This window comes from Cetorhinus maximus, chromosome 23, assembly GCF_964194155.1.
Source record: "Cetorhinus maximus chromosome 23, sCetMax3.hap1.1, whole genome shotgun sequence".
NCBI classification, from domain to species: Eukaryota; Metazoa; Chordata; class Chondrichthyes; order Lamniformes; family Cetorhinidae; genus Cetorhinus; species Cetorhinus maximus.
This window is the reverse complement of record NC_135901.1, coordinates 36653716-36665125: the sequence shown is the minus strand read 5'-3', so window position 1 is coordinate 36665125 and position 11410 is coordinate 36653716. Positions and strand designations below refer to the sequence as shown.

Sequence of the window (11410 nt, the reverse complement as noted above, 5' to 3'; positions counted from 1 at the left end):
CAGCAGCTAAATGGGAGCACCACCGCCTGGAAGTTCCCCTCCAAGCCACTCACCATTCTGACTTGGAAATACATCGCCCTTCCTTCACTGTCACTGGGTCAAAATCTTGGAACTTCCCCCGAACATCTCATGAATGAATCAAAAGGAAAACAACTGTAAAAACAAAGTTTCCAGCCGGGATTGAACCGGGGACTTTCTCATGTAAAGTAAAGGTGATAATCAGTGCACTAGGGAAATGAGTATGAATCCCCCCGGACAGAGGGGAACTGACCATCCATCTCTAGCTCTAATTCCCAAACAGAAAATGCTGCCAAGAATCAGCAAGTCAGGCTGACTCTGTGGCCGCTCTCACCACCTGTAACCGTCACAATGCCCGGCTGATTGACGGCAGCTCCAGACCAATAGGAAGAGCGTGTGCGGCTGGTCCTCCAACCAATCGGAGTGAATGAGGGGCGCGGTCTGGCACGGATCGATGCATGCGCAGTGTGAGTAATGGCGACTGAGAGACGTTTCTTTCTAGGATCCGCAATCGGTGAGTGGATGAACGGCGGGGCGGAGGGAGCGATGGATCCGGCGAGTTGGCGGACAGGTGTCGTGAACATGTTGCATAAGCCGCAAACCCCGAAATAGAACTTCCCGGTCCTGACCCGTTTGCATCGAGCGAGGCCGCAGCTTTGTCCCAGTTACAGTTCCCGGGTTAACGGTCGCCATCTTTATTGGGGACATGTGCAGCGGGGCGCGTGCGCCGCCGCCATCTTTGTTGGGGGCAATGTTTTTGGAATCTTTTCAATGACAGAATTCGAACAACTTGTCCATCAAACTGCTTCACGCTTTGAGTTACAATGTCTTATTGATGAGGCAGAGCAACGAATGTCCAGGTCAGTGACAATAATTTATATTTATATTGGGTCTTTAACATATTAAAACTTGCCAAGGTATTTCACAGAAATGTTACGAAATGACATTTGACACTGAGCCACATAAAGAAATATTGGGGCAGGTGACCAAAAGCTTAAAAGAGGAAAGTGAAGGGGAGAGGTTTAAGGAGAAAATTCCAGAGCTTGTGGCCGAGGCAATTGAAAGAACGGTCACCAATGGTGGAGCGATTAAAATCAGGAATGCTCAAGAGACCGGAATTAGATAAGTGTGGAGATCTCGGAGGGTTGTGTGGCTGGAGAAGATTACAGAGATAGGGAGGAAAACAAGGATGAGAATTTGAAAATTTAGGTGCTTCTTAACAAGGAACCTTTGTAGGTCAGTGAGCACAGGGGTGATGGGTGAACAAGACTTGATGCGAGTTAGCACACAGGCAGGAGAGTATTGGATGGGAGGCCAGCCAGGAATGTGTTAGAATAGTTAAGCCTGGAGTAAAAAAGGAATGTATGAGAATTTCAGCAGCAGACAAACTGAGACTGTGGTGGAGTCGGGTGATATTACTGAGGTGGAAATAGGCAGTCTTGGTGATGATGTGGATATGTGGTTGGAAGCTCACCTTGGGGTGAAATATTTCAACATGTTGTGAGAAGTCAAGTTGAGAGGGAGAGGGATGGAGCAGGTGGACAGGGAGTGCAGTTTGTAACGGGGGCTGAAGACAATTACTTCAGTTTGCCCAATATTTAAATGGAGAAAATTTGTGTTCATCGAGTACTGGATGCCAGACAAGTCAGGACAGAGTGTGACTTGGAGGGGAAATTCGAGGTGATGGTGTTCACCCTGGTCCTTCTAAATGGTGGAGATTGAGGGTTTGGGAGGTTCTGGTCGAGTTGTAGAGATACGAAATTTGTCTCATTCAGCCCGTGTCTCATCTCTCTCTCTCCCTCCCGTTCTCTTTGCCCAGAGAGGCGAGAGTCTTGCGTCGGCCCAGACGGGTGGCAGGTTCCCTTCCCTGAAGGACATTAGTGAACCAGTTGGGTTTTTATGACAATCCAGTTTTCATGGTCACTTTTTCCTAGTGCCGGCCCCACAAATTCCCAGATTCATTCAGCTCAATTTCACAACCTGCCTTTGTGTTTTTGTGGGTTCTCTCTCACTCCCTTTTTTATGTTTTAAATCAATTTCACAGGGTATTAGAAGGGGAGGATTTGCAGTTGGGAAACTGAAACTAAACATCACAACAGGATCTGACGGAGTCACCTAATTTATCGCAATCGGAATATGATGGAATTTTGAACGTGGAAGGAAAAAGAACCATTCACAGCGGGGAGACCATACACGTGTTGTGTGTGTGGACGAGGCTTCAGCCGATCATCTGGCCTGTCAAAACATAAATACAGTCACACTGAAGAGAAACTATGGAAATGTGGGGATTGTGGGAAGGGATTCAATTACCCATTTCAACTGGAAGCTCATCGACGGACTCACACTGGGGAGAGGCTGTTCACTTGCTCCACGTGTGGCAAGGAATTCATTACTTCATCCAACATGATGACACACCAGCGACTTCACACTGATGAGACACCTTTTAAATGCCCAGAATGTGGGAAGTGCTATAAACGTTCTGGGGACCTTGATGCGCCATCAATGTGTTCACACTGACGACAGACCATTCAAATGTCCAGACTGCAGGAAGTGCGATAAAAGTTCCTGGGAACTGATGTCCCATGAACGAGTTCACACTGACGAGAGACCTTTTAAATGCCCAGACTGCAGGAAGTGCTATAAAAGCTCCGGGGAACTGATGTCCCATCAACGTGTTCACATTGACGAGACACCGTTCAGGTGCTCGAACTGTGGGATTGGCTTCAAGTGATCATCTGCCCTCACTAAACACCAGCGCACTCACACTGGGGAGAGGCCATTCACCTGCTCCTAGTGTGGGAAGGGATTCACTCAGTCAACCCACCTGCTGACACGTCAGCGAGTTCACACTTGGGGGAGACCTTTTAAATGCCCAGAATGCGGGAAGTGCTTTAAGAGTTCCGAGGAACTGCTGTGCCATCAACATGTTCACACTGACGAGAGACCTTTCAGATGTTCTCACTGTGGGGCTGGGTTCAGGCGATCCTCTCACCTCACTGAACACCAGCGAGTCCACACTGGGGAGAGGCCATTCACCTGCTGCACGTGTGGGAAGGGATTCACTCAGTCTTCCAGCCTGAAGACACACCAAAGAGTTCACACCGCGAGAGACCTTTTAAATGCCCAGAGTGCAGGAAGTTCTATAAAAAGTTCCGGGGAACTGATGTCCCATCAACGTGTCACACTGACGAGAAATTGTTCAGCTGCTCTCACTGTGGGGCTGAGTTCAGGCGATCATCTCAACTCACTGGACACCAGCAAATTCACACTGGAGAGAGACTGTTCACCTGCTCCCAGTGTAGGAAGGGATTCACTCATTCTTCCCGCCTGCTGACACAACAACGAGTTCACAAGTAACTACAGTGATTGGATTTTGCTGTTAATCACATCCAGGGCTGAACCATGTTATTTTTTGCTGATATTAATAAACTTCAGTCCAGTTATAGGGGCTAATATTCTGGATTAAAGTGAAATAAATTAGCTTTCTGTTGAACATACGGTGTGTCAATTATTTTTTAAACATCTCTATTACAAGCTACAAATGAACAAGGAACAGGAGGAGGTCACTCGTCCCTTCAAGCCTGCTCCACCGCTCAATAAGATTGTGGCTGATCTGATTCAAACCTCAACTCCATATTCCCACCTAACCCGATAACATTTCACCCTCTTGCTCATCAAGAATCTATCTACCTCTGCCTTAAAAATATTCAAAGACTCTGCTTCCACTACCTTTTCAGGAAGACTTCCAAAGACTTACTACCCTCTAAGAGAAAAATGCCTCCTCATCTCTGTCCTAAATGGGTGACCTCTTTTTTAAACAGTGACAACTAGTTCTAGTTTCTCCCACAAGAGAAAACACCCTCTCCATGTCCACCCTCACAAGACTCCTCATGATCTTAGATGTTTCAGTCAAGTTGCCTCTTACTCTTCTAAACTCCAGTGGATACAAGCCTGGCCTGTCCAACATTTCCTCATAAGACAACATTCCCATTCCAGGTATTCGTCTAGTTAATTTTCTCTAGACTGCTTGCAATGCATTTGCATCCTTCCTTAAATAAGGAGACCAATACTGTACACAGTACTCTTGATGTGGTCTCACCAATGCCCTGTATAACTGAAGTATAACCTCCCTACTTTTGTATTCAATTCCCCTTACAATAAACATCATTCTATTGTCTTTTTTCTAATTATTTGCTGTACCTGCACCCTAACATTTTGCAATTCATGTTCTCAGCCACCCAGATCCTCTAGATCTCAGAGCCCTGCAATGTCTCACCGTTTACATAATATGCTTTTTTATCCTTCCTGCCAAAATAGACAATTTCACATTTGCCCACATTATACTCTATTTACCAGATCTTTGCCTACTCACTTAACTGATCTCTATCCCTTTGTAGACTCCTTATGTCCTCTTCACAAATTACTTTCCTCCTATTTTTGTGTCATCAGCATATTTAGCAACTATAAATTGGTCCCTTCATCCAAGTCATTTATACACATTGTTACAAGTTGGGGCCCCAGCACTGATCCCTGTGACATACCACTCATCCTGCCAACCTGAAAATGAGCTATTTTTGCCGAGTCCCTGCTTCCTGTTAGCTAGCCAATCTTTTATCCATGCCAACCTGTTACCCCCTCCACCATGAACTTTTACTTTCCGCAATAACATTTGATGTGGCACTTTATCAAATGCCTTCTGGAAATTTCCCCATTATCTATAACACATGTTACTTCAAAGAACTCTAACAAACTGGTTAACCATGATTTGCCTTTAACAGAACCATGTCGACTCGGCCTGATTACCGTGAAGTTTTCTAAGTGTCCTGCTATAACGTCATTAAGAATAACATCTAACATTTTCCCTATGGCAGATGTTAGGCTAATTGGCCTGTAGTTTCCTGCTTTCTGCCTCCCTCCCTTTTCGAGCAAAAGAGTTACATTGGCTATTTTCCAATCTCTTGGAATCTTGCCCAAATGTAGGGAATTTGGAAAATTAAAACCAATGCATCAAATATCTCACTCAACACTTCTTTTAAGACCTAACGATGTCACCAGGACCCGGAGACTTGTCAGTCGCAGCTCCAACAATTTACTCAGGACCATTTCCCTCGGGATTGTAATTTTCTTGAGTTTCTCCCTCCCTTCAATTTCCTGATTTACAGCTAAATCTGGGATGTTACTTGTCTCCTCTGAACTGAGCAGGCACCTGGCTGGAATGTTAAATGGTGACGTCATGGAGCAGCACTTTGGGTCTTTGTTTTGAAGAAATGGAATTCGGCTATTCTCATTAGGAATGCTGGAGACAGACTGATCAACAATGTCATCATCAAATGGTGCAGCACAGCAAGAGGACCTTTCACCCATTGTTTCTATGTCTAAGCATTTTGCAAACAGTTTTCTAATTGGTCCTGGTTTCCTTCTCTCTCTCCATAACCCTGATTTTCTCCCTCTCAAGTCACTGTCCAATTCCTTTTTGAAAACTCTTGAGTTAAGAAAAGTAATATTGAAAGATGAGCAGGAACTTCTGCTGTGCCCAGTCTGCTAAGTTCTGCAGTGTTAACAAAGTTTCCTTGACCCAGTGACACGAAGAGTTGCACTGGGGATTATTATACCATTTTTGAACCAAAAAAAAGTACTTAAGCTGTTGATTTCAATTTAAATGAAGTTTATTCTGATCAAGCACCTCCTTATTTTTCTCAGTCAATATATACAATCTAATTCCCCATGCTGTACAACCTGTTACAGAGGCTATTATAGAAAACAGGGAAAAGTTTGCTACAGCTATACAAGGCCCTTGTTAGATCACACTTGGAGGACTGTGTATAGTTCTGGGAACGGCCCCTTATAAAGGATCAATATTTCCCTTGAAAGTTTCAGAGGAGACGCATTGATGAGGTTGATGGGTTTTGGAAATTGAAAGTTTTACGTCCGCAGCTTGTGGCACTATTTCACCTCACTGTTCACTTCATGTTCATGTCTAACACACTCGATGCTGTTATTGGCTGAACAAGTCTTCTGTGTTTGAACTAAACATGCTATTATTCGGCGCTCCCACTTCTGCCGCCCGGGTTTGGCCCTCATCAGGGAATGTTGTTTTCCTGTTGCTGTGTGAACTGTCACAATGAACTGATCCTGGAGTTTCCTTCCCCTGGGATCTACAAAATTGTTGCTTCTCTTCCTCTTTCATTCTCACTCTTTCATCCCCAGTTTGGAAGAACGAGGAGAGACAGTACAAATTGCAGTGTCCGGGGAAAAGATTGGGTAATGTCAGGGACAGGACGGGCAGACAACACTCTTTCTCTGCTGTAACCATTCTATAATTTCATACAAATAATATTAATATACTCGCAAGGTCTGTAGTCGTGGCTGAGTGGTTAAGGCGATGGATTAGAAATCCATTGGGTTCTCCCCAAGTCGGTTTGAATCTGGCCGACTAAGTTTCTTGTTGTTTCTAATTTTAACCGAGTGCTGATGGAACTAATTATCATTTAAATAGAGGGAAAGCTATCCAAACACATCCGTGTTCTCGTATTTCCGTTCATTTGTCAGCCCTTTGCAAATTTCCAGTCGGAAATGGAATAAAAACTTAGCCAAGTTGGTGATATTATTTCATTCTGGTATTTGTCTCTCCTTAGGCCTCTGTCACTTTGTGTGTGTATATATTATATATGTATATATCAATTTATTCACAGGATGTGGGCATCGCTGCCTAGGCTAGCATTTATTGCCCATCCCTAAATGCCCTTGAGAAGGTGGTGATGAGCTGTCTTCATGAACCGCTTCAGTTCCTGAGGTGTAGGTACACCCACAGTCTGTTGGGGTTGGGGGAGCTCCAGGATTTTGACCCAGTGACAGTGAAGGAACAACGATATATTTCCAAGTCAAGATGGTGAGTGTCTTGGATGGGAACTTCCAGGTGGTTGTGTTCTCATGTATCTGCTGCCCTTGTCCATCTAGATGGAAGTCATCATGGGTTTGGAAGGTGCTGCTAAGGAGTCTTGCTGAGTTTCTTCAGTGCATCTTGTAGATGGTACATACTGATGCCACTGTTCGTTGGTGGTAGGGGGAGTGAATGTTTGTGGAAGAGGTGCCAATCAAGCTGGCTGCTTTGTCCTGGATGGCGTCAAGCTTCTTGAGTGTTGTTGGAGCTGCACTCATCCAGGCAAGTGGGGAGTATTCCATCACTCCTGATTTTCACTTTGTAGATGGTGGACAGACTTTGAGGAGTCAGGAGGTGAGTACTCATTGCAGGATTGCTAGTGTGTGACCAGCTCTTGTAGCCACAGTATTTATATGGCTAGTCCAGTTCAGTTTCCGGTCAATGGTAACCCCAAGAATGTTGATAGTGCATGATTTAGCGATGGCATTGAATGTCAAGGGACGATGGTTAGATTCTCTCCTGTTGGAATTTGCCATTGTCTGGCATGAATATTATTTGCCACTTGTCAGCCCAAGACTGGATATTGTCCATATCTTGCTGCATTTGGACATGGACCGCTTCAGTATCTGAGGAGTTGCGAATGGTGCTGAACATTGTGCAATCGTCAGCGAACATCCCCACTTCTGACCTTACGATGAAGCAGCTGAAGATGGTTGGGCCTTGGACACTACCCTGAGGAATTCCTGCAGTGATGTCACGGAACTGAGATGATTGACCCCCAACAACAACAATCATCTTCCTTTGTGCTCGGTATGACTCCAACCAGCGGAGAGTTTCCCCCCCGATTCCCATTGACTCCAGTTTTGCTAGGGTTCCTTGATGCCACACTTGATCAAATGCTGCATCGATGTTAAGGGCAGTCGCTCTTACCTCACCTCGGGAATTCAGCTCTTTTGTCCATGTTTGAATCAAGGCGTTAATGATGTCAGGAGCTGAGTGGCCCTAGTGGATCCCAATTGGGCATCAATGTGCAGGTTATTGCTAAGCAAGTGTCACTTGACAGCACTGTTGATGACCCCTTCCATCACTTTATTGATGATCGAGAGTAGACTGATGGGATGGTGATTGGCCGGGTTGGACTTATCCTTCTTTTGTGTGCAGGACATTCCTGGGCAATTTTCCACATTGATGGGTAGTTGTAGCTGTGCTAGAGCAGCTTGGATAGGGGCACGGCATGGAGCACAAATCTTCAGTACAATTGCAGAATATTGTATGGGCCCATAGCCTTTGCAGTATCTAGTGCCTTCAATCGATTCTCGATATCACGTGGAGTGAATTGAGTTGGCTAAAGACTGGCATCTGTGATCCCGAGCACCTCCAGCGGAAGCTGAGGTGGATCATCGGCTCGCCATTTCTGGCTGATTATTGCTGTAAATGCTTCATGCTGATGTGCTGGGCTCCTCCATCATTGAGGATGGGGATATTTGTGCAGCCTCCTGGTCCACTGCAGCCCCGAGAACACAATCAGCTTTAGATCCAGAATACTGAACTTCAGCCCAGTTACAGGGATAATGATCATCAGCAGAAACAAACCTCAACAGTCAGAATGAACATGGTTCAGTCCTGGATGTGATTAACAGCAGCCATAACAGTAGAGTCCAACCCCTACAGTCACCGATGAACTTGCTTGTGTCTCTGCAGTTGGGATGAGTGAGTGAATTTCTTCCCACAGTCAGAGCAGGTGAATGGTCTCTCCCCAGTGTGAACTTGCTGGTGTGCTTTGAGCTGGGCTGAAGACCTGAATCTCTTTTCACAGGAAGTACAGCTGAATGGCCTCTCCTCAGTGTGACTTTGCTGGTGTTTCAGCAGGTCAGAGGACGCAGTAAATCCTTTCCCACAGACAGGGCAGGTGAACGGTCTCTCCCCAGTGTGAATCCGCTGGTGTATCAGCAGGTCAGATGACTGAGTGAATCCCTTCCCACATTCGGAGCAAGTGAACGGCCTCTCCCCAGTGTGAACTCGTTGGTGTCTCTGCAGGTCGGATGACTGAGTGAATCCCTTCCCACACTCACAGCAGGAGAACAGCCTCTCCCCAGTGTGAATTTGTTGGTGTGTTCGCAGATGGGATGACTGAGTGAATCCCTTCCCACACTCGGAGCAGGTGAACGGCCTCTTTCCCGTGTGTATTCGCTGGTGCGTTTGCAGGTGGGATGACCGAATGAATCTCTTCCCACACTCAGAGCAGGTGAACGGCCTCTCTCCAGTGTGACAAAGCTGGTGCACCAGCAGGTGGGATGACTGACTGAATCCCTTCCCACACTCGGAGCAGGTGAAAGGCCTCTCTCCAGTGTGAAACCGCTGGTGTATAAGCAGGTTGGATGACTGAGTGAATCCCTTCCCACACTCGGAGCAGGTGAACGGCCTCTCCCCACTGTGCACTCGCTGGTGTCTCAGCAGGTCAGATGACTGAGTGAATCCCTTCCCACACTCAGAGCAGGTGAATGGCCTCTCTCCAGTGTGAACCCGCCGGTGTCTCAGCAAGTCAAATGACTTAGTGAATCCCTTCCCACACTCAGAGCAGGTGAATGGTGTTTTTCCAGTGTGAATATGCTGGTGTGCTCGCAGGTTGGCTGACTGAGTGAATCCCTTCCCACACTCGGAGCAGGTGAACGGCCTCTCCCCAGTGTGACTGCGTCGATGCTTTTGTAGCTGAGATGGGTATTTCCCACATTCCTCACATTTCCACGGTTTCTCCATGGTGTGGGTATCCCTGTGTCTCTCCAGATTGGATGATCAGTTGAAGCCTCGTCCACACAGAGAACACGTGTACAGTTTCTCCCCACTGTTAATGGTGCAATGTTGTTTCAGGCTGTGTAACTGGTTAAAGCTCTTTCCACAGTCAGTTCACTGGAACACTCTCACTCGGGTGTGTGTGTGTCTTGGTGCTTTTCCAGTCACACTGATGTTTGAAATCTTTTCCCACAGACAGAATAGACAAACATTTCTCCTTCCACATTCAAAGGCCGATGATATTCAGGTCCTGATGAATCGAGTGACTCTGTCAGATCTTGATGTGATGTTTGGTTTGAGTTCCCCGTCTGCAAGTCCTCCCCTTCCAATACCCTGTAAAAGGAGTGTACAAAAGTTATCACTGTCAGTGCAGGGTAGAAACTCAGAACAAACAATCCTAGTTTCCATGGAACATTTTTTCCTCTCATTTCCCCAAAGCTGCAAATCCCCGTCCCGCACACTCTCCCTCCTCCCTGCGCTGAAATCCAAACAGAGTTTTGGAGAATTCTTTCTGTTTATTTTTAACAAATTTATGCAGCTTGAGATCACAATATGTTTGATCATTCACTTCCGTCATTACTCGTGACAAAACATTAATCTGAAACCCCCTGACCGACCATACACAATAGCAGACATTAACCTTGTGTCCAAAACTTACTGGGTGGAGATTTAATGAGTGATCATGAAGGTGGTTTCTCCAAACCTCCCAGGGTTTCCTTCCTTCCTTCTCTCTGGGATCAGTCTCATGGTCCATTCTGGTTCCTGCTTCTGTTCCTGATGACTAATTAACTCCAATTAAACACTGAGAAGACTGAAGACACTGTTTTCACTCCCTGCTCCCATCTCCATTTCCCAGATACCAACTCCATCCCTCTCCCTGGGAACAGTCTGAGATTAAACCAGTCTGTTCACAACCTTAGCGTTATACTTGATCTCGAGATGAGCTTCTGACCTCATATCCCTGCCGTCAATAAGATCACCTGTTTTCACTGTCTCAGTGCATCTGCTGCTGAAGCCCTCATTCACGCCATTGTTACCTCCAGACTCGACTATTCCAACACACTCCTGGCTGGTCTTCCACATTCTACTCTCCGTAAAGTTTAAGCCATCCAAAGCTCTGCTGTCTGTGTCTTCACTCGCACTGAGTCCCATTCCCCTAACACCCCTCTGCTTCCTGACCTGTCTTGGCTCCCGGCCAAGCAACAACTTCATTTAAAATTCTCATCCTTGCTTTCAAATCATTCCCTGGCCTTGCCCCTCCCTATCTCTGTAATCTCCTCCAGCCCCGCAACCCTCTGAGATATTTGCACTGCTCGAATTCTGGATTTTTGTGCATTCTCTATTTTAATGGCTCCACCATTGGTGACCCTGCCTTCAGTTCCCTCATCCCCAAGCTGTGAAATTCTCTCCCTACACTTCTCCCTCTGTCTACCACACTTTCCCCCTTCAAGAAACTTTTCATCTTGTACTCATCAGGACAGACGCAAGAACAGGGAATTTCAAAGATTATCAGTCGGGCTCATAATATGGCTCACTTATGCTTGCTAGAAGCTACATATATTCATACACAGGGACCTGTCCACTGCAGGCAGAAGGTGCATGTCCAGGCATGGGGCCTTTTGTTGAATTTAACAAAAGCATGGAGGAAGAAAGCTCTTTGGTGCATTCTGCATGTCAATGCCTTGACCAATCAGAGCTGACTGGCCAAACCAGTCAACACCC

At 46.1% G+C, this 11410-nt stretch overlaps 1 protein-coding gene and 1 pseudogene across 2 annotated transcripts in view; one reads left to right on the top strand and one right to left on the bottom strand.

Annotated features, from left to right (window-relative positions):
* Nucleotides 1-11410, top strand: part of LOC144697499 (uncharacterized) — a 194235-nt gene that overhangs the window by 47481 nt on the left and 135344 nt on the right. The window lies entirely within an intron of this gene.
* Nucleotides 1-11410, bottom strand: part of LOC144697561 (uncharacterized) — a 108642-nt pseudogene that overhangs the window by 81594 nt on the left and 15638 nt on the right. The window contains exon 3 of the transcript XR_013580387.1: nt 8814-9572. The product of XR_013580387.1 is annotated as an uncharacterized LOC144697561 (transcript). The remainder of the gene's footprint in view (nt 1-8813; nt 9573-11410) is intronic.